Here is a 20,135-nt window from a genome sequence, read left to right on the forward strand (position 1 = left end):
TCAGTCTTCACTGTTTCTAAACTAAAAATTCTCCAACACCCATATAAAACCATCACTTACTCACTGGATCAACAAAGAACCTGCTATTTTGGTGCTGCCTGCCAAATCCCCACCAAATTTGTGACCACCAAATGGACCGACCTTTACTAACTCTGTTCCCCTAGGCGCATCCTTGTTAAAGGCACCACTCACCCTACCACTATCCCACCTGATACCCAGAAAGCTGCTTGTGGCTGCCCGTGGCCTCCTGCCCACCATCCCGTCCAGAGCAGGGTGACCATTAAAGGGCTGGCAAGGCATGGCTGGGCAATATGCCATATGCATTATTCTGTTGAGCTCTTAGGCAAATTCAATTTGCCCATTCCTAATACTCCTTTGACATCCCCTTAATCTAGCTCTGGCAACCCAAATCTCCCCTTCCCTGCCTGCCAATGCACTGACCCTCTCCTTCTGTGCTCACCTCTTTGTACCCTGGAGCACCATCTCCTTCTTTCCCACCCAATCCCTCAATCTTCACCAACTCTCTCCAGCGACCACTTTACTCCTGCAAAAGAAAGAAAAACATGCACCTTTCACTGCGACCTTCTGCATATTCTTAATACTGCCAATTGTACCTATTTCCTGAGTTGGTACCACAGTCAGCATTTACTGTATATAGTATATGCACCATGCTTCATGTTGTAATCCTAATTACTACAATGAAAAGGTTGCGGAAATGACTGCCGAGTGAGCCCACTTGTCACACAGGTGTACTACTACAGCTCCTGCAAAAAGCGGACAAAGCTGAGAATCTCACCGAATATATACATGCTCAGTGCAGGAGGTTTCTGCATGATTCTTTATGATATCTGGTAGGTTCGGATAGAGCCAGAGAGCATCAGCAATGGGACTGGTGAAGAGACAGATGGAGCAGAGGAGAAGGAGGATGGGCATGACGAGGAGAAGGAAGCAGCCCCTTGTTAGAGAAGGATCCCATCACACCGAATGCTCAGACAAATTAGAACCTAAATCACACCCTGCCGACTGGAGAGGCTCACCCTAAATTCCATCCTGCAGATCTTTGAAAAGGGACATTGTAAGGTCTGGTGCGACCCGCCCTGCTGCATTTCTGTGCTTTGCAGGCATGCCAGCATACATTGAGTGGTCTCCATGACATGCCCCAGTCTAAATTGTATCTAAAATAAATACTGCCAAAACCAGTTTTTATTAGCTTCTTAACTTCCTCTGTGTTGTTGGTTTACTTCTCCATATACCGATTCTACTGATTTCCAACCTCAGAGACTAAAGGAGCACATACCTGACAATCAAAACCAGTGGCACAGCATAAGCATGCATATGACATGTGATGCATTTCATTACATTACTCAATGCTGTGCCCATTCCTTGGGATCAACCTATGACTACATGCTCCAGGAATATAGTATGTTGCCTCATACATGGAGTCATACAACTCTGAAGAGTAATGTTTGGGAGGGTTTGAGACAATGACAACCTCTCAAATTGCTCTAGGCATAGCTCCAAACATTTCCTTAAGCACAGAAGTTCCGTGAACGAAGGGGCAAACCCATGTGCAAATCAGGATTCGGCCAACCCCAAAAGGATCAGTCAAACCCGAACTGTTAGGTCCTATTGCTTCTGCATGAACCTTCAAGCAGCCCCAGATATAGTAGGCCTCATTGGACATCACCGCTAAGGACTAGCTTGCAACAAGTTTGGGACCCATGTTGGGGTATACCTATCCCAAGATGATGATTAATGAAAAAGTGAAGAGTGATGGATGGGAAATTTAGAATCAATCATAAGAACTTGCATTGCTCTACGTGACTATTGTGGGGTGAAATATAGCCCCTGAATGCTAGAAATCAAGAGGCTTGAGTCATTTGCAAATGCCCACTGAAGTAAAAGGCCAGCACAGAAATGGTGATGTCGGATATGAGGCCTATTGAACCAAAAACAAGCCTAAAGAAAAAGTGGGTGAATTTCAAAAGTGCGAAGATATGCGCAATGCATTTCAGCAAGGAAAAGAAAGAAATGTTACTGACAAGGCCATTTCACTCAATCCATGGAGAGCTGCAACGTTACTTAAAGAGACAGCCGTGCGTACATTATCTTCAATGTAATACCAGATTGTGCTCCAATCATCTAAAGTGGAATGAAGCTCATTGCAATTTACGAGAAATAAAGCAATGTCCTTTTTACTTCTCCTCATCCAAATGACAGTATGCAAACAGAAGTTCTTGCTAGATTTCAAAGTTGGAACGTGGTTTTCTCCTATAACTGCCCTATACATATGGACAAAAACGCAGTGATACTCATGCATTTTGAAACTGTGAAATTCAAATAGTACATATGGATAAGGCCCAGGTGCCTTATAAAATGCCATGTAAAATGCAATTGTGTGTGAGTTTAAAAGCCATTTGTTGGCTGGGTAGATGAGCCAGTCATTTCTTAACCCCCAAGACCTTTCCTCTGCTGCCCTGAAGACAGGGGTCTGGTTATCATCTATCAATCAAAGCTATTACTTAAATATATAGAGAGAAATACACTGCTTACAGTGATAACACAGTGAAAAACACATAAGGCCATGCTTGTTAAGTCACAAATCCCATAAAAGGTCCATTAGTGTTGTTTTCAGGGCCTCACAGGCCATGAAGAGGGATAGGCTAAGATAAACATGAGCCAACCTCTGCCTAATCACATGTTTAAGGATAAATGAAACTTAAAATTTAGAGGAACAAGGGGGTTTGGGGGGCTAGAGTGAGCAAGGCCTGTGAATCTGCGGTTTGATTAATAGATACAAACATTGTATTGCATAGAAAAGGGCAGCGCGTAGATGCCACAATGGTCAGGCCAGACCTTTATTAAAGGTGACAGTTACCCCCTTTGAACCATGCTAAAACAGTTTTGGTGTGATAAACATAACTAAAGTTGTGAATGAAAATTTTATTTGGGCCTTCCCTTGATTCCAAGAGATGTGAAAGATGGTGTGAGGGGGAAGGAAATAATTAATACGAAAAATCTGAAGTGGCATATTTTTCACTGATACGGCTCCTGAGTAAATTAAGAAAAACTGTATCCCTGCATAGGAAGGGCGTGCCGACTTCAGATTAGCATCATCTGATTTGCCTTAAAATGTAGTTCTTAAAAATATACTCATACATGTAAAGATTTGAAAATGTAGGGTACTTGCCATGTTGATAGTTTTTATTTTTTAGTTTTAAAAATGCGGAGCCCAGTGTCAAATTGGATGATGAAGCTTTCTCCTCCCCGAGCTGTCCTAAACTCACTCCCCTCATCTCCTTGACCTATTGGCACACAGGTAGGAGGTGGGTAGAGAAAATCAACCAATCCCTTTTACAGGAATCATGACACGTTTGTGATGTCATTTGCCCTATAGGTAGATCAGTTTGCATTAGAACTGGGCTTTTTCTCACTTATTCCGGGAGGCCACCCGCTGCTGAACTCTTGCGAGAAACATCCCAGCAGAGAGGCCTAAATCTTACATTGAAGACAGGAAGCAGGAGACACAGAAGCTGACCTGGACCCCTTGGAGGATTTAGAGGAGACTCTCCTTGACTGACACCATAGCTGTCTCAGCGGTACCCTGCGGTTCCTTGATGCCCATTCCAAGGCCTTTCCTGTAAGTAAAACTATCCCCAAAGACTTAGACTGTGTAGAACCTGCAATTTGCAAGTATTGTTCTAGTTATTGCCCTATAGCAAAATATCCTGTTTGTTTGTATAGATCCTTAGCATATTTAATGAAAGTAAATCATTTCAATCCCCAAATGAAATCACGGGAGGTGGCTTGTTGGCATTCAAAACCAACAAGCTCTTCCAAGTGTGTTGCGAGCCTGTAAAGACATAAAGACCTGCCAAAATAATTAATTCCCAAACCCTGTTTCCTGGTGAGTGCGCAGGGTGCAAAACAAAATTCACCATTGATCCCCTTCATTTTAAATCAGAAGTGTGAAGCCTGGTATTGCCTTTGCATGTGCAGGGTGCAAAAAAAAATTGCCCCCTTGTTCCCAATGTGCTCTGACCAAAACTACAAAGCCCTGCTGTTCTTTTTAGGTCTGACAAAATGAATTTCCCATTGCTTTTCTTTCCCCGTATTGCATCTGTGATTAGAATCCCAACAACGATTTTCCCAGTGTGTTCCCACTCTCTGCCACTGGCCATCAATTCAGTGGGGTCAAGTCTAATTAATGTTTGGAGGTGGGGGTTGCTGGGAGACAACTATTATAACCAAATCAGCAATCACTGTGTGTCTTGAATTATTATTTTTCTGTATTGGTGGATGATTTCAAAAGAAATAATTGTGATTGCATATCTCAGTGTTATCTCTGTGTTGGTTTCTTTTTAAGGAAGTCATTTTTGTTTTTGTGTTGCCACAGCACTGGTGGCTGATGTTAGGCTATTTGTCAAATTTGGTTTAAATAAATTAAATAAATATATATATATTCTGACTACACACCGGCCTGGTTCTTAGTCCATTGTGGCACCAGGTACTTGTTGCGGGTGGGTGCGTGACGGGTTGGAGGCCTTACCAAACTGAACCTTAACAAAACTAATAGTGCTTTATTGTGCTCCACATTTCTTGGGGGGGAAAGGAACTCCATGAGTTGACTGTGACCACGTAATAGACAGCAACACCATCTAAATCACCTTCAGGGTCCTTAATGTGCTCAATATGTGAATTTGATCAGAAATTACTTACAATAGCACATTTGCATATGATGAGAACAAGTAAGTTCTGATCAAATTGACATTATTGTGCTTCAAATAAAAACATACAGGAGGGCGTAGCCTAGCGGATGACATCACTGCAGGCTCTGTTGTCTTAAACCCAGCCAGCCCCACTCTGTCACATGAGTCCCCACTAGGACAAAACTGAGTGATACAATGCATCAGAGAACCCTGAGAAACAGAAGAAAGTGCCTGATTTAATCTCCATAAAGCATAATTCAAATGTGGCTTCTGACAATTCACGTGGCCTGTTAAGATGGCATACCTGAAGTGCTATTCTCATGTCCATGAGCCTATTACGCTCACGGCTCTTCCCTGATGCCATCCGGGGTCGAACATTAGAGAAAGATCCTCAAGCATATCTGTGGAACAAAGATGGAAACTCTGTCCAATGGAGATGACAAGTTCCGCAGAATGGATAAGAAATTGAGGAATCCGACATCAGCTGAGCACACCCAACCTGCAGAAAATAAATATATGGAATTCTTTTGGTGACAGGAAGAGAACTAGAATGAATGATCAGAAAAAGGCTTTGGCATGCCAGAGTAGATCAGGTCGGGTCAGTAGGATTATGTAGAATTTAATACTTGGCCACACCTGACCCGTAGACAACCCTTTCATACACTGATCCTGATCTAGGTGCCAATGCAGTAGAGGCAGGAAACGGTTGTTGAGGGCAGTAAAAATAAGGGGAGACCAATATGTAAAAGAGTATGTATTATAGTAGGCGGTCAGCAAGGAGAAGAGAAGTACAAGATAAAGAAAAAGGAAGCAGAGGGAAAAAGGAGAAAGCGTAGAAGAGTCTGTTTGAAAAGTGTACATTTATTCCATCACTTTAAAACTGACATCACAATTAGGTGGTGAGTTTCCTTTCATGTGAATGTGTAGGAGATTTTAATTATGTAGTGTGTGGACAGTAAAACACAAACACTCTGTGTACATTGTGCATAACTTGCCTTTGATAGGAGTTTTCAGGCGATGTTAATTTTGTAATGTACCAACTGTAAAACTCATTCACTCTGCGTATGTGATTGCAGCGCATGTTGTAAGTGCCTGTGTGGTAGGAGTATGTGTTGTAAGTATCTATGTCATAGGACCGTGTGTTGTAAAAGTGAATCTTATAGCAGCATGTATCGTAGGAATATGTATGATTAGAGTGTGATTTATAAGAGTGTTTAGCAAGTGTGTGTCATAAGAGTGTGTGCGGTAAGGGCATGTGTGGTTGGAGCATATATGGTAGGAGTGCATATGGTAAGAGTGTGTGTGGTAGGAGCAAGTGCCATAGCAGCACGTGTCAAACGAATATGTGTCAAAGGTGCATGTGTCATTGGCGCATGTGTTCTAGGTGCAAGTAAGAGCATGTGTCTTAGGTCTACATGTTTTGTGTATTAAGCATGTGTGTGTATTAGGTGTGCAAGTCATAGGAGCATATTATTAGTGTTCATACCATGGGTCTGCAACCTTTGGTTCTCCAGATGTTTGAACTACAATTCCCATCATCCCTAACCAGCATCGTCAATAGACAGATATCATGGGAAATGTAGTCCAAAACATCTGGAGAGCCCAATGTAGTAGATCCCTTACGTACACAATGTTAATTTTACACATGTACGTGTAGGGTTTTAATATCGAACGCACATTGATACTATCATTATATGTAGGGTTTCCGTTTTTTGGTAAATTCTGGAAAACGTCCACTTCCTCTGGGCACTCCGAAAAACACTGGTTATATTAAAATAATTAATTAATCACACAGTGTGTAAGTGCAGGGGCAGGATTCGAAATGGTGTTGCCTGCGTGTTGTGCATACAAGGCAGACTGCATTGCAGAGGAGCTATACTCTCAACCTTAGAAATGATTTTCTTTCAAACCCTCTGAACAGAAAAATCCCTTGCGCCACGCGCACTTCCGGGTTACATGTGATCCTCACCGAGCCAGGGTCAGAAGTCTGCAGCTCCGCCCCCCTCCTCAGGAGTAGACTTAAGGAAGAAAGCTGTCAGATCTGAGATGCATTGTCTTATGAACAAGAAGCCAGTGCAGACAGCAGCAGGAAATGCTTGAGCAAATGACAGTTTGAAGAGGGATGGACAAATACATCCCCTGAACCCCCTCCCATAAATTACGTGGCCCGGAAGAAGAACAGGAGATACCGCAATCACCTATACCATTTCAGACCAATTCCTAGTGCTCCTATGATCCACAAGTATGTCGAGTGGTACCCGCTTAGCCAACCTTACAGCCCAGGAACAGTGCAAATGTTACCCTGAGTGGACGAGGACATCAAGGCGCAGCTAAGGAGACTTCAATTGACAGTATCGAATAAAGCTCCAAGAAGCCACTTTATGGACGTTGTTAGAGAGACCACAACATAGCAGAGTGCCATCCGCACATCGGGACACAAACACATACCCGAATAACACGAAGAACACATGCGTAACAGTTCTATAAGTTAGATGACAGACACATATACATGTTGTCTTTGCTTTTATTATTTTGTCATTAGCTATTGCAGCAACACAGAAACCGCAAGAAGCAAGAGATTCTGAACAAGGTTGCAGATGCCTATCTGCAATTAACCCTATGGAGCTGCAGGAGCACCTATGGGACCTGCCAGAGCCATGTACGACTAACATATAGAGGATATATAATAGTACAAAAAAATAGAAGGATGGTTTAGGAAAATTACAACCACCCACAGACCCTCAGCAGGAGCTGAACTGAGTGAATTCAGGCTGAATAGAAGAGCAAACGTGTGAAGCAAGACCTGCTGCCAAGGCCAGCAGATATGAGTGACATTCCATTGCCTGAACGGCAGTAACACCAGCTCCAGTAAATGCAAATAATTCTTCAATATTCAGAGTAATTCAGAGCTAAGAAGAGCCCAAAACACAGTCTCTAGACATGTGACTCGGCAGGCTTGGATGATGAATCAAAACTTGTGCTGGGAAAGATGACCAATCTCACGCCACCAGACAGAAGCTTGCAAAAAAGTCACTATACGAGAAGGCAAGTGTTGCATGATGTGAACGAGCATACTCATAGACTATAGTGGTAAAAAAATGTTACAATGCAGACACATAATTGTTCTTAGTACCTTGAGAAGGTACACTTCGAGCTGAGAATCATTTCCGATCCCAGGCCTGGGAATGTCAGCTCTAGCTAACCACAGTTCAGTATCCTAGGGGTGGGTAGCAACAGGCAAGAACCAATGGTAAGACCCTCACACTGCAACATTGTTTAGTGATAGCAATATTGGGATGGGCCATGCCTGACACCTGATGTGAGAAGAGCAAATAAACTAACATGTATAGGGTGCACTATCGGTGGACTACCTCTACATACCCAAATCAGTGGTGCATTAGGTTTGCTGGAGAGGGGCCCAGATTGTGATGTCACTATGATGAAATTGAAAGACAAAACTGGCCTGCGAGCCAGTGAACACTGAGATGTCCCAGGATTTTCTTCGATCCTTGTGCTGATCCCTCTTGTTTTTGGCTGAAATAAACGACGGTTTGAACTTGCTGTCTGTCTGGGCCTGTGTTCTTTTTGGGAGGAAGGTGTTGGGGCCTTCGACAAGTTCCTTGAGTTTGCAAACTCCTAGTAGCCATCAAATCTACCACGGAGTTCATCCCCAACAGGTTTATTACAAATTACATTCTTGGTTAAGCTGTGAGGGCCCCCTTGTTTGAATAATAATCAGGGCCTCTGGCACTCACCTGCCTGTAAATGAGCATATAGAGTCACATGTCGTGGTGCTATACAAGTTTGAAAACAGGCTGCTAAACACAGAAGCTTATTGGACTTGAGAGATTTAGTAGAAGGCATTTGCATATCTGGCAGCAGCGCTGGCGTTAGTTTGGAGAGATGTCTGAGGGTGGATTAATGGGTACATTGCCGCCCGCATTATGCATTATGTATGTTTGAAACGTTCATAAAAGGAAAAAAAAGACTTGTGGGTTCAGGGATTCAAAATCAGACCACACAAATATCTCTCCATTCAAAGCTGATTAAAACTTCAAAACAAAGCTTGTTAGAGGCAGCAATATAAAATATTGCCTTTGTTAGACGATGTTGTATACTCTGGGTAATTCCCTCTTTTTTGTTACTGGAGGGCTTGTCTCATAAGGGAACAAATATAAAGTGGAAACAGGCCACCCCGCACTTCCTCACGTCAGCAGGTTTATACAAGCTAAAGGCCATACTGAAGTTAACCACTAATCAGCACACATGGTGAAAACAAATAAATAAAAATAATGTATTCATACAGGACAATACATCTCAGTATCTAAAACATTTATATATAATACAATTCACACATTTATCACACAAACAATACATCAATCAATAATTATACCTCTACAGCCACAGGAGACGGCCCTACTAAGAACATTCACCTATTACATGTTCCCTAAATTTAAGTGAGGTTAGGAACGGTGTGACACCATCAATGTCGACACATTGTGTTTCTGGCTAGAGGGAGGACTGTGTCTTTCATCAGTTCACAGATGTATACATCCCCTCAAAGCCATCCTCAGGGCACCAAACTCAAAAACGATGTAGATGAAATTCCCTGCTTCTGAAGAACACCTCCAGTTAATCACGATAACAGAAAACATTATATGTTTAAAACCCTGGCCATGAGTGGTTACTCTATATGTAACAACCATACGCCATAGCTGTCCACTAACCTTCAATTTCTTCTACGAGTCTTGGACAAGTCAATTCTTAGCACAACATCAATCTTGTGTATCCAGTCATTTCTTACTGAAATTCAAAAGGGAGGAATTAACCTCTTACTAATGTTAATGCTCACCCTGTAACATTGTGTAGCTATTGAAAAAATTACCTTGCTGTTTGAAGTATCCGTAACCGAAACCCATTCCTGTCCAGGTACTTTGCAAACAACATTAAATATTATTGTAGTATGTGTTGTCTCGTGACGGAGTCTTTTAATGGGCATCTGTATAGGGTTAGACATATTTTGCTAATTATGTGTCTGGTCCTCACAACTGATTTAAGAAAATGATTATTATTTTTATTATTAATCTTATGGAAACAGACATAATCCTTGCCAGTACTGGCATGCTCACATCACTTTAGATGGATTTACTCATACATGTGTCTCATGTCTGGACTCAACTACCAAAGGGTATTGGTGCTGATAAATGCTACACGGTATATAATACAATTTTGACTCACAGCATATATATATATATGTATTACCGCGTCCATGTAGTTATGGTTAAGTTGGTGTTTCCATAGGAAGAGCATTTTTTGGGTGGCTTATAACTTCGCTCCCTCTGGACGAATCCTCACCAAGAGGTTTGGTCCGGGGGGGCAAAGTTATAGGGGGGTCCCAAAACTTGTGTTTTTTCCCATAGACATAATGGGGAAAAACTTTGCGCACGCCTACAGCCCAAACCGCTGGACGGATTTACACCAAATTTGCGGCAGGAGTGGGGGATTGGTCCCGAAAGCGTGCTTTTGCAAATTTGGTGTAAATCCGTCCAGTAGTTTTTTTTTAAAATGACGAAAAAATAAGGCAAAAAAATGTGTGATATCGCCGTTCGCTCCGCGGACGGACTTCCCGGTTCGCTCCGTGGACAGCGCCCCGATTGGCCGAGCGGCTTGCATGATGTCCGCAGACATGCGACGTGTTCGCTGATTGGACGGCATGGGGCATGGAGCGCGTCAGATTTTCTGTGGTGCCCGCCATCTTGCATTCGCCGTCGACCGCGGACAGCGCGGTGAAACTTGGATTAAAAATTGTATTTATTGGAGTGTGTTGTTGTGTAAGAGTGTTTGGGGAGGGTGGGGGAGCATGAGATAGGTTCAATGTTCTGTTTTTTTTATATGCTAGACGCTTTTGTTGTGTTTGATTTGTCTGCGGACAACACAGCTGTTCTGATATTTTGTAAATAAACTAAATGGTGGGGTGTTCTGAGGACAGAGTATGTGTCCGTTTTGTTCGCAAGCAAGCTAAAATTGAGCTAAGAACACTCGTGGTGTCGTTAAATGTTCGTACATAAACAAAATGGGGGTGTCCTGAGGACGCTGTCCGTATTGTACTCTGGCAAGTTGAATGTGTTCTAAGAACACTCGCGGTGTCCCGAAATGTTTGCAATTAAACAAAATGGGACTGTTCTGAGAACGCTGTTCGTATTGTTCGTTGTCAGGTTGAAAGTGTTCTGAGAACCCTCCTTATGTCCGCTGATAGTACAATTTCCTATGGGCCTTACCCAACTTTTTGTCCACTAAAGAAACGATAAATCAGGCTGCTGTGCGCCGACATTATGTGATAATCCTATCACTTGCGCCATCAACCTGGCTGACCTGCTTTTGCAGCACTAAATCATATGTCCCGCCCCTAAGCCTGACATTATCAAAGCATTCATATTCCCCGCCTCTCTCTGTGACGTTACAGGGTGCGTAGCCAAATGCGCTCAGTCGTCTCCAGTCCTACGCGTCTTTACACAGAACCCGGAAAACAACGCACATCATCTCACAACACATCGCGCCACAATTCGGAATATGAAACTGTGATTTAAAAGCAAACAGCAAGATTGTACAGTTTGTAAAGTACATTTATTTGACATCAAATGTTTAGAGAATATTCAGTGATTTGCGTTTGTCTTTGTTGTCGATCCGCAAAAGTTCATATTGAGCCACGCGCTGTTCCTTTGCGGTACAGAGGGTGTTAGATCAGCTTACAACACAGTGCGCCACAATTCGGAATATGAAACTGTGGTTTAAAAGTAAACAGCAAGATTGTACATTCGGTAAAGTACATTTATTTCACATCAAATATTTAGAGAATATTCAGCGATTTTCATTTGTCTTTGCTGTCGATCAGCAAAAGTTCATCTTGAGCCATGCGCTGTTCCTTTGCGGTACACAGGCTGTTGATTTATGATAAAAGAAGCAAATGGTCACACTGATAATCGGAAGGCTGCTCCAACAACGAGGCATTAGGGTACACAGGCTGTTGGCTTATGATAAAAGAAGCAAATGGTCGCACTGATAATCAGAAGGCTGCTCCAACAACGAGGCATTAGACCACCATAATGGTTGGTATGTTTCTTCTAGCCGCTAGTACTGCATAAGGGAATATTGGTCCTCAGCGATTGTCCCATAAACTGGTGAGGTTCATGAAGTTGCTAACATGGAGCTGCACCTTGCAGTTAAAGAAACCATCGGGTGGGGTCTGAAAATCGTGGCATTGACAATACGGAAGGACCACCTGTTTTAAAAAACATAAATTAGTCTCACCAGCCGATCTTCATTAAAAATATTCATTTTATTTATTAGGGCATGAAACTATTTGCTAGCGAGGATAGGGCAATGGAGTATGTTAACTTATTCCCATTAACCCACCCTCTGTCCTCTGCCTTTTTCAGAGCTCTCTAAGCGACAGGGGACCAATTTGGCGGTGATAGTGCGCGGTAGAAAACACTATGCCACATTGAACGAACAAGTACAACTTAACCGAGCTTTAACGCCACGCTATTGTTATTATATTCCGGTATAAAATAATCTAAAGGGTTACTTACATTATATTGGCATTTTCCATTGTCTAAGCGTAGTACAGTCCCAAAATACGACTCCGTCTGTGCCAACGATCTTTCTCATAGTGATATAATATATAAAAGTGGTTTCGTTTCAGAAATGTCATCCTTATCGTGTCTTACGTTTTTGCAACACTCCTTCAAAAGAAGTCTTTTAGCATGATCCCTGTCTGTCAAGGTCAAAAAACAATAGAACCTTATAGTGCGAGTCATGGGCCTCTCCGGCACGTGAGCAAAAAATGGAAGCAGCTGTCCTTCACTGTAAACGACCATAAATTCTTAGTTTGCAACATTCTGTGTACAGCCATCTCTGAGAAATTGCTTTTTACACTCCATCTTTGTATATTGTTTGCGTGCTAATAAAAAAATGTTGTTAACGGGACGTTATGGTTAAGTTACGCTGCTAAAAACCTATGAAATTCAGTGAAAAAAACTTTGTTAAAGGGACGTTATGGTTCCAAGTAAAACCGAAAAACCCCTGATATTCGCCAGTTATGGTAAGCTAAGCAACTATAACTCGCGCCACCACCGTGCACTGCTAAGACTAACACCCACGACATCAAAGATGGCATCACAAATGTCATTGATGACATCACTGATGACATCACATGTGTATGTACTTTTCATGAAATATGTGTACAAGGGATTCTTATTACAATGTTGCGAAAAAAGTGTCAAGGATCATTGCAATAAATATCATACCCTAATTAGTGCTTTGAACAATGCATTGATATAAATAGCATTCTATTATCGGGTTCTATCTAGTATACTAAGCTACTAATGCAGAAACATAGCATTGTGTGCAACGCATAAAATGAAGGTATAATTTTCGTAATGTTAATATGTTGAATAATGAAATGATAATTGTTTTCTTAATAGATGTTTGTGTACTGTGAAATATGTAATAAGTAGCTAATAAAACCCATGTATTACCTAATGCATTACTATAGAGAAAACACAAAGAGACAAGATCACATACCAATATGCATATACATAGGGTAAATAGCAGCTTTGAAACAGAGAAATCATCATTTATTTGCATGAAAATAATGCTGTCTTTACAGCTTGTGTCTTCCCCTATGTATATGTTTCATATGATGTGACTGGACTCTAAGGGAATTACTATAAGAACCTACTTGTAGGATACGTCTACAAATAAAATACAATTTTTAGTTTCTGATTGTTACTGAAGAAAACCATGTGGTCTAGATATGTCAGCAAAAGAAAAAAGAGTGAGCCAGAAGAACACTCGCGGTGTCCTGAAATGTTCGTACATAAAGAAAATGGGGGTGTTCTGAGGACGTTGTCCGTATTGTTCTCTGGCAAGTTGCATTAGTTATAAGAACACTCGCGGTGTCCTGAAATGTTTGAAAATAAACAAAATGGGGGTGTTCTGAGGACAATCTCCGTATTGTGTGACTGCTTAGCTGTATGCAATGAGGGAATGGCACAGAGAGTGAAGTGGAAATGGTAAAAGGGCTGTCCAAGAGTTACGCAGTCCGCGGACACCGCGACTGTCCATGGACAGGGCGTGCTACATCCGGGGTTTTCCAGCAAATCCAGCATGGAAAAAAGACTGTAGGGAACAGCCAATCAGATGTTGAGGTTGTGGATTAGTGTTGAAAGAGACTGTGTGTAGTGAAGATGGGAGAAGTGGAGAAAGTCAGGGTGTTGGTGCTTGGAGATATGTTTGTGCATGGTTTACAACAGTATGCTCAATGCAGGCATGTTGCAAAGAATTTTGATGTTAAAGGAGTGGAGGTGGTGTGGAGCACTGTGCCTGATTGCAATGTACAGGGAATTGTACAAGTTTGTGAAGATATGGGCAGGATGAACAGTCCCCATGTGGTAGTTTTGCACTATGGTGCTTTCCATTTGGGCTATAGCAGTGCCCCTACTTTGTTGGCAGATTTGGAACACTTGGTTCAAGCAGTAATGAACATCCTTCCAAATGCCAGTAATTTTTCTGGATTACTACCTAGGGCAATATGGGTCAATAGTTCAGTTTTTTGTCCTCAGCAAAACAAGGCTAGGTGTGTAATCAACCGAGGCATGTGTGCCTTCGTGCTTAGAGCTGGTATGTTCTTCTGTAATAATGAGAATATTGGTTCCAGTAATGCTGTTTATTTTAAAGAAGATGGCATTTCCTTACCTTTTATGGGAAATGCCATGCTGTTTTGGAATGTAAGTGTTGCTTTGGAGAAGGTTATTTGAAGATTTTAGGAGTAAAGTAAGAAAAAAAAATACAAAATAACAGGTGTCTGTCAAGCATCTGAAAAAAAAACAAAAAAACGGCTCTTTTCAGAGCCAACCTCAAAGGGGAAATGGGGCGCACTATTTAAATTTACATTCACCACGCTCAGATTTTCGATATGTCCGTGGACATGGCGGTAGTCCGCGGACATCGAAATCACTAGCTAGGGGTTCAGTATGTTCTATGTTACATGTATTTAAAGTCAGGGATATTATGGTTAAGTTGTGCTACTAAAAACTGAATTTCTGATTTTTTTTTTACTGAATTTCATTTACTATGAAATTCAGTAAAAAAACTTTGTTAAAGGGACGTTATGGTTCAAAGTAAAACCGAAAAACCCCTGAAATTCGGCAGTTATGGTAAGATAAGTACATAACCATAACTCGTGCCACCGTGCACTGCTAACACTAATACCCAGGACATCAAAGAGGACATCACAAATGTACCATACCTGCAATGACCAATGACCAGTGGTTATTACCATAAAGTGGTGTGGGGGGATAACTTTTTTTGCATTCAAAAGACCTAAAAACTCCTCGCAGATGGTCTCACGCGGGGTGCCTCTGCTGAGAATAGTTCAGGTGCAACACATTTGTCTTGGAAGCAAGAAAACGCAGCGCAACAGAAATTTGAATACCGATCCTGCGCTTAGAAATGAATCGCAATAAAAGAACAATTAGAATTATACTTCTCATGTCACACTGAATTAGGCTCTTCATAGCTTGGTTTAGTAGATAGCAGGCATTTTGCAAAAGTTAGTCATTCTCACCTTATTACTCTCTTTTTTTGCGGTGTCGGTCTTTTCATCTTCCATAAGAAGTTCCACGTTTCTTTGGGAATTTCAGGAACTGTAAAGCTAGACCTTTGCAGTTCAGTTGGCATCTCTTGAATCCTCTTGGTCCTTACGAGGTCCAGCACCGTTGGTTCTCCAATTAGTTGCTCTCATTGTAGAACTGGTCCCTGGATTTCTCTCTCTTTGTTGTTCGGGAGTTTAAATCTTGTGCAGCCTGCATCCTTCCCCTACATCTCTAACAAGGTGATGTCAATTGTTCCACTCAAATTTTATACCGATCGGATCTCTTCTAAGACAGGGAACCTCAGGTGCCCAAATCAGCATGTTCACTTTTTTCGACCAGCCACTTTCCCTCTGAGAACCTGATCCACTGGCCCACTCACTTCCAGGGGATGGGACACTCCTCAAGTCTCACCAGGGGAGAGGGCAGGCTACTTCTTCCCCCTGTACAGAGCTCACAGCTCTCCCTCCAGTATGTCATTAAAGGGGAAGGAGCCCACTGCTGCACTGATTGTACCGAGAGCCTTCAGGTCAGGTACACTTCCAACACATGCCCAGTGTAGGGCAGACCACCAGACAGCCAGACAAAATAAAAACAATCCTCTAAGGTAAAAGGTTTGGTGTACCACTTGCAAGAATAACAAGGTTTACTTTGTATACAAAAAGGAAAAATGTCTCAGAGATTTGTATAGAACAGTACTGCCATGGAGATCTCTGGGTTAGTTCAAAGCAGACAACACATTTTAAAGTACAATGTTGTCACTCATGATGCAAATAATGTATAGTACTCATTCCCCAACCTCATTGGCTGCCCCCTATATACATACTACCAGTCCTCTGTAGTACCTTGACAAATTTGCTGCATTTAATTAGTCTCAACCCCCAGACATGCAGTCTTCTACCCTGCCACCTTTGATTCTAGTGGCCTAGTTGGAGGCCATCTGAGAATGTAGCCCTTCCCATGGGCGGAATCACATCATGTGCACCTGGTCAAGGACATGAGCTCAGTGGATACCTTCAAGGTCAAATTGGCCTATAGGAATATAGAAGCACTTCTTGCGATCCCAGAAACGTAGGTGCCCCCGCCAGGCCTCCCTGTCACAGATCTGGGTTTGCTGGTCTCACCCCTTGCACCTCAAAGAACACATCACAGGCCATTGTGCTCTGTGTTCCCCCTTTTGGCAGCTGCCTCTCCTGGGGGCTTCATCTGGGCCTCTGCAGGAGCACACTAATCAGCCAAATTGTGAGGAATGCATATGGTCAGTTGTGGGCATCTGGCAGTTCAAGTAGTATGAACATCTTTCTGGGGGGGGCGCTAGTGTTTGGCAGCTCAGGACTGCTGCCCTGGCTCTCCTGGGTTTGTCCTTCGGGACTGGCACAGCCCTACCCGTGCTTGGCCATTCACATTCCTTTTTAGTTTTGCAGGCCTGCAACATGATAAAATTAGTTTTTATCTTTCACGCCTGCAATCCTCATTGCTCCGCTCTCTTTCAGGTGAAGGGGGTGAGAAAGTGTGTTGTTATTTTCAGCGCTGTGTGAAAAACCAGAGGGTGTTTCACTGCCTAATCCCCGGGGATCTCTTACACAGGTGGCCAGGGCACAGTCATCGCATTTGGAACCAGACCCTGGGGAGGAAAGTGCGGAAGGATAACCTGGGTGAGGGGTCCTCGGGGAGTGGGGAAGAACCCCAGATGGTGAGAAATGGTATCCCTCTTTCCAAATACCCCTGGCCCATCCTATTTTATAGAATATTCCAACTTCCCAGACCCTCCCTTTCCTACACAACACTGAACCAAGGAAGAGGAGGTCTGATACTGAAAGGAGTACCACCCATGCAATACATTGGACATGTCCCACTAACAAACTCAGGCAGGATCAGGCACTTGATCTTAATTACAAACACCTGGTACCTATTAGATCTCCCAACATGGGTAAAATGTGGAACACCGAGACACGCTCTGAGCAAGGCGATGCACAAGAAGGGGCAGTTCTTCTAGAGTGATGTGAACCAGGCAGAGCTGATCGACATGCCGAGGGATGGAGCCGAGGTCTGGAGAAACCTTGGACACCCCAGAGAGGGATTGTTACCTCTGAAGGGGCTGGAAGGTTGCACAAGGAAGCCCAGTGGGAGAGAAGAGACAAACCTCTTTTGTGTTTCAAGGATACCAGCCATCCTGTTGGGTGAATGGCAGAGTTGGGGAGGTGGTGCGGCAGTTGTAGTATCAGCCTTGACTTCATGATCAAAGGCGTGAAAGACAAAAATAAATTAATACAACCGGTGAGTTGATGAAAGCATAAACTATGGATTAATAGGGCTTTGTCCTTAGGGTATCACCCCTAAAGCAACCGGCAGACGGAACGCCTGAAGGCCACCCTATAGCAGTATCTGAGATGCTTTTGTAATCAGGAACAAGACAATGGGTCTCTCCTTACATGGCACACAGCTATCAGAATGAGCCTATTCAATTGTACGTACGGGTACCATCCCAGACATATTAGAACAACTGGGTTTTCTCCTTCTACAGTACCCATGGTAGATGAGCTCTTGGAGACTCTGAACACTACACATAAAGAAGAGACAGAAAACCTACAGACAAGAAGACGTATAAGGAGTGGGCCAACAAGAAAAGAAGACAAAATCCCCCATGGGACATCAGTACAAAGGTAGGGTTATCTACCCACTGTCTACCAAGATGGGTACATCCCAGATAGTTTTCACCCCGTTACATTGGTCCCTTCACTATAACAGCTAAGATAAATCTGGTTGCTTGTGGTCTGGGATTACCTCACCACTTAAGGAAGTTACATCCTGTTTTCCACACTTCCTTCCTCTAGGCCTATGTACCTGACCCTTATTATCGCAAAAGACAAAGACCTAACATCTCCAAAGACAAGGATCCCGAGGAGTATGAAGTATCTAGACTAATTAATTCCTGCGACTGAAAGGGTTTGTTACAGTATCTTGTACATTGGAAGGGTTATCCCGAATCCGAAAGAACCTGGGAATCCTCAAGAAACATAAAGGCACTTCGACTTGTACATCGTTTCCATAGGTTTCATCCAGGAAATCCTGGTTGCCCCCTGAGGAAAAGGGGTCATACTGTCATGTGGCAGTCCTGGAAGTTCTGGAGCAACTGGAGGCTCCATTGACTTCCCTGTCACGTTTTCAGTGGAACGTGCATCAGAGCTCTAGTCCACACACAACATGGCCGCGCATGTATATATCAGTTTGTTTCAACACTAGTCTCCACTCTGGGGAAGAAGCTTCGTAGTGTGAAACCTTTCTTTCCTGCTCGCTTCCAGACTTGATTCTGGCTTTTCTGTCTGGCTCGCATACACTCACAGCTTAATTTTGTGCTCTTCCTGTCTCATTCTCCAGGCTTCACGCGTTGTGCTCTGACAGCACGTCCTCTCTACCCTGTCGGGGTTTGGTTTGCATTCTGCCTGCTTGCCTTTCTCCCCTTGCTGTATAGCGTGCCTCATTCTTCCCTTCCCTATTTAAATGCTTGTCTGGCTTTCCTCTGCTATTTCACTAAGGAGGAAGTCTCTCTCTTGTCCTGCCCAATACTGTGAGCGGATTCCTCTCACGGTCTGCAAACCTTTTGCTATCCGCCTCTAAGTGGCTTCACATGTCTCTGTGGACCTGCTAGATGACCTGCAGAGAACCAATCCTGCTCACCATCACTACCAGGGTTTTTCTGCCTAACCTGGCTGGGGCTGGCTCCCCAGAGTCCCCACTGCCTGGCAACTTGCAAATATGGCACAATGGCCTCTGGGGAAGCTCTTCCTTATCTCTTCCAGATGAAGAAGGGAAAGAAGGTTGATTTAAGAAGAAAGAAGAAGGAAGAAGAAACCAAAGAAGCCGAGGAAGCCTCAGGTACATCAGGTGAGGAGACTTCCAAAGAGGAAGCCATAGAATTTGAGAGTTACACTGAATCAAGCATTGAGGGGTGTGACATTTGTTCACTATGGTCCAGAAATGTCTCCATTGTTTTTGTTTTAAAGACTCAGCATTATCTCGCCATCATATTGTAGACGCAATTGTCTACCGTTTCTCGACCAATTTCTATAGGCATTTTTAGGGGATGTATGTTTGGCTACATAGTCTATCTGACTGTGATTTTCCCATTTAAGAGTGCAAATAGATTTCCTTAATGCACTTTTCTTTTGCATAGTCACACTATCATAGGTATGAGTGTGTATCAGTTAGGTTTTATTTTCCCTGGTCTCGACGGATATAGCTCATGGAGAACATCCATGTAGGACTCTGGGGAACAAAAGTTCCATACTTGTGAATCTAGTATGGTTTCCACATGATGTTTAATTTTTTGTTTCAGGACAACTCGACAAGACCAATGTTGCTGAACTTTCTGACCTTATTTTTAGCTTGATTGACAGCTATTTCCAATGTTTACATGTCCGTTTTTTTGTTTTGTGGAAAATCAAATGTTGCTACATATATGTTATGATCACTAGCCATCTGATGGAAAAAGAAAGCATCTTACATAAAAATATATAGTCCATTTTATAACTCCCCGAGCCCAGGTGATTTTCTGGGAAATATCACCCTCTACATTCCGATTGGCCATTGTAAGTGCCCATTCATTCACAAAGAGAGACCATTGTTTGCTTTTGTTGTTGAATTGACATGTTTTATATTTTACACCAGTTGTATCATTCCTAATACACTGTGAGTTCAAATCACCAGCAATCTGCAAAGTGTATTCTTTGTACCTGTTTTCAACAGTCAGAATCAGTAACATTAGAGATTGTAG

The sequence above is a fragment of the Ambystoma mexicanum genome, chromosome 6q, assembly GCF_040938575.1.
Source record: "Ambystoma mexicanum isolate Mex_15411 chromosome 6q, UKY_AmexF1_1, whole genome shotgun sequence".
In the NCBI taxonomy this organism is placed as follows: domain Eukaryota; kingdom Metazoa; phylum Chordata; class Amphibia; order Caudata; family Ambystomatidae; genus Ambystoma; species Ambystoma mexicanum.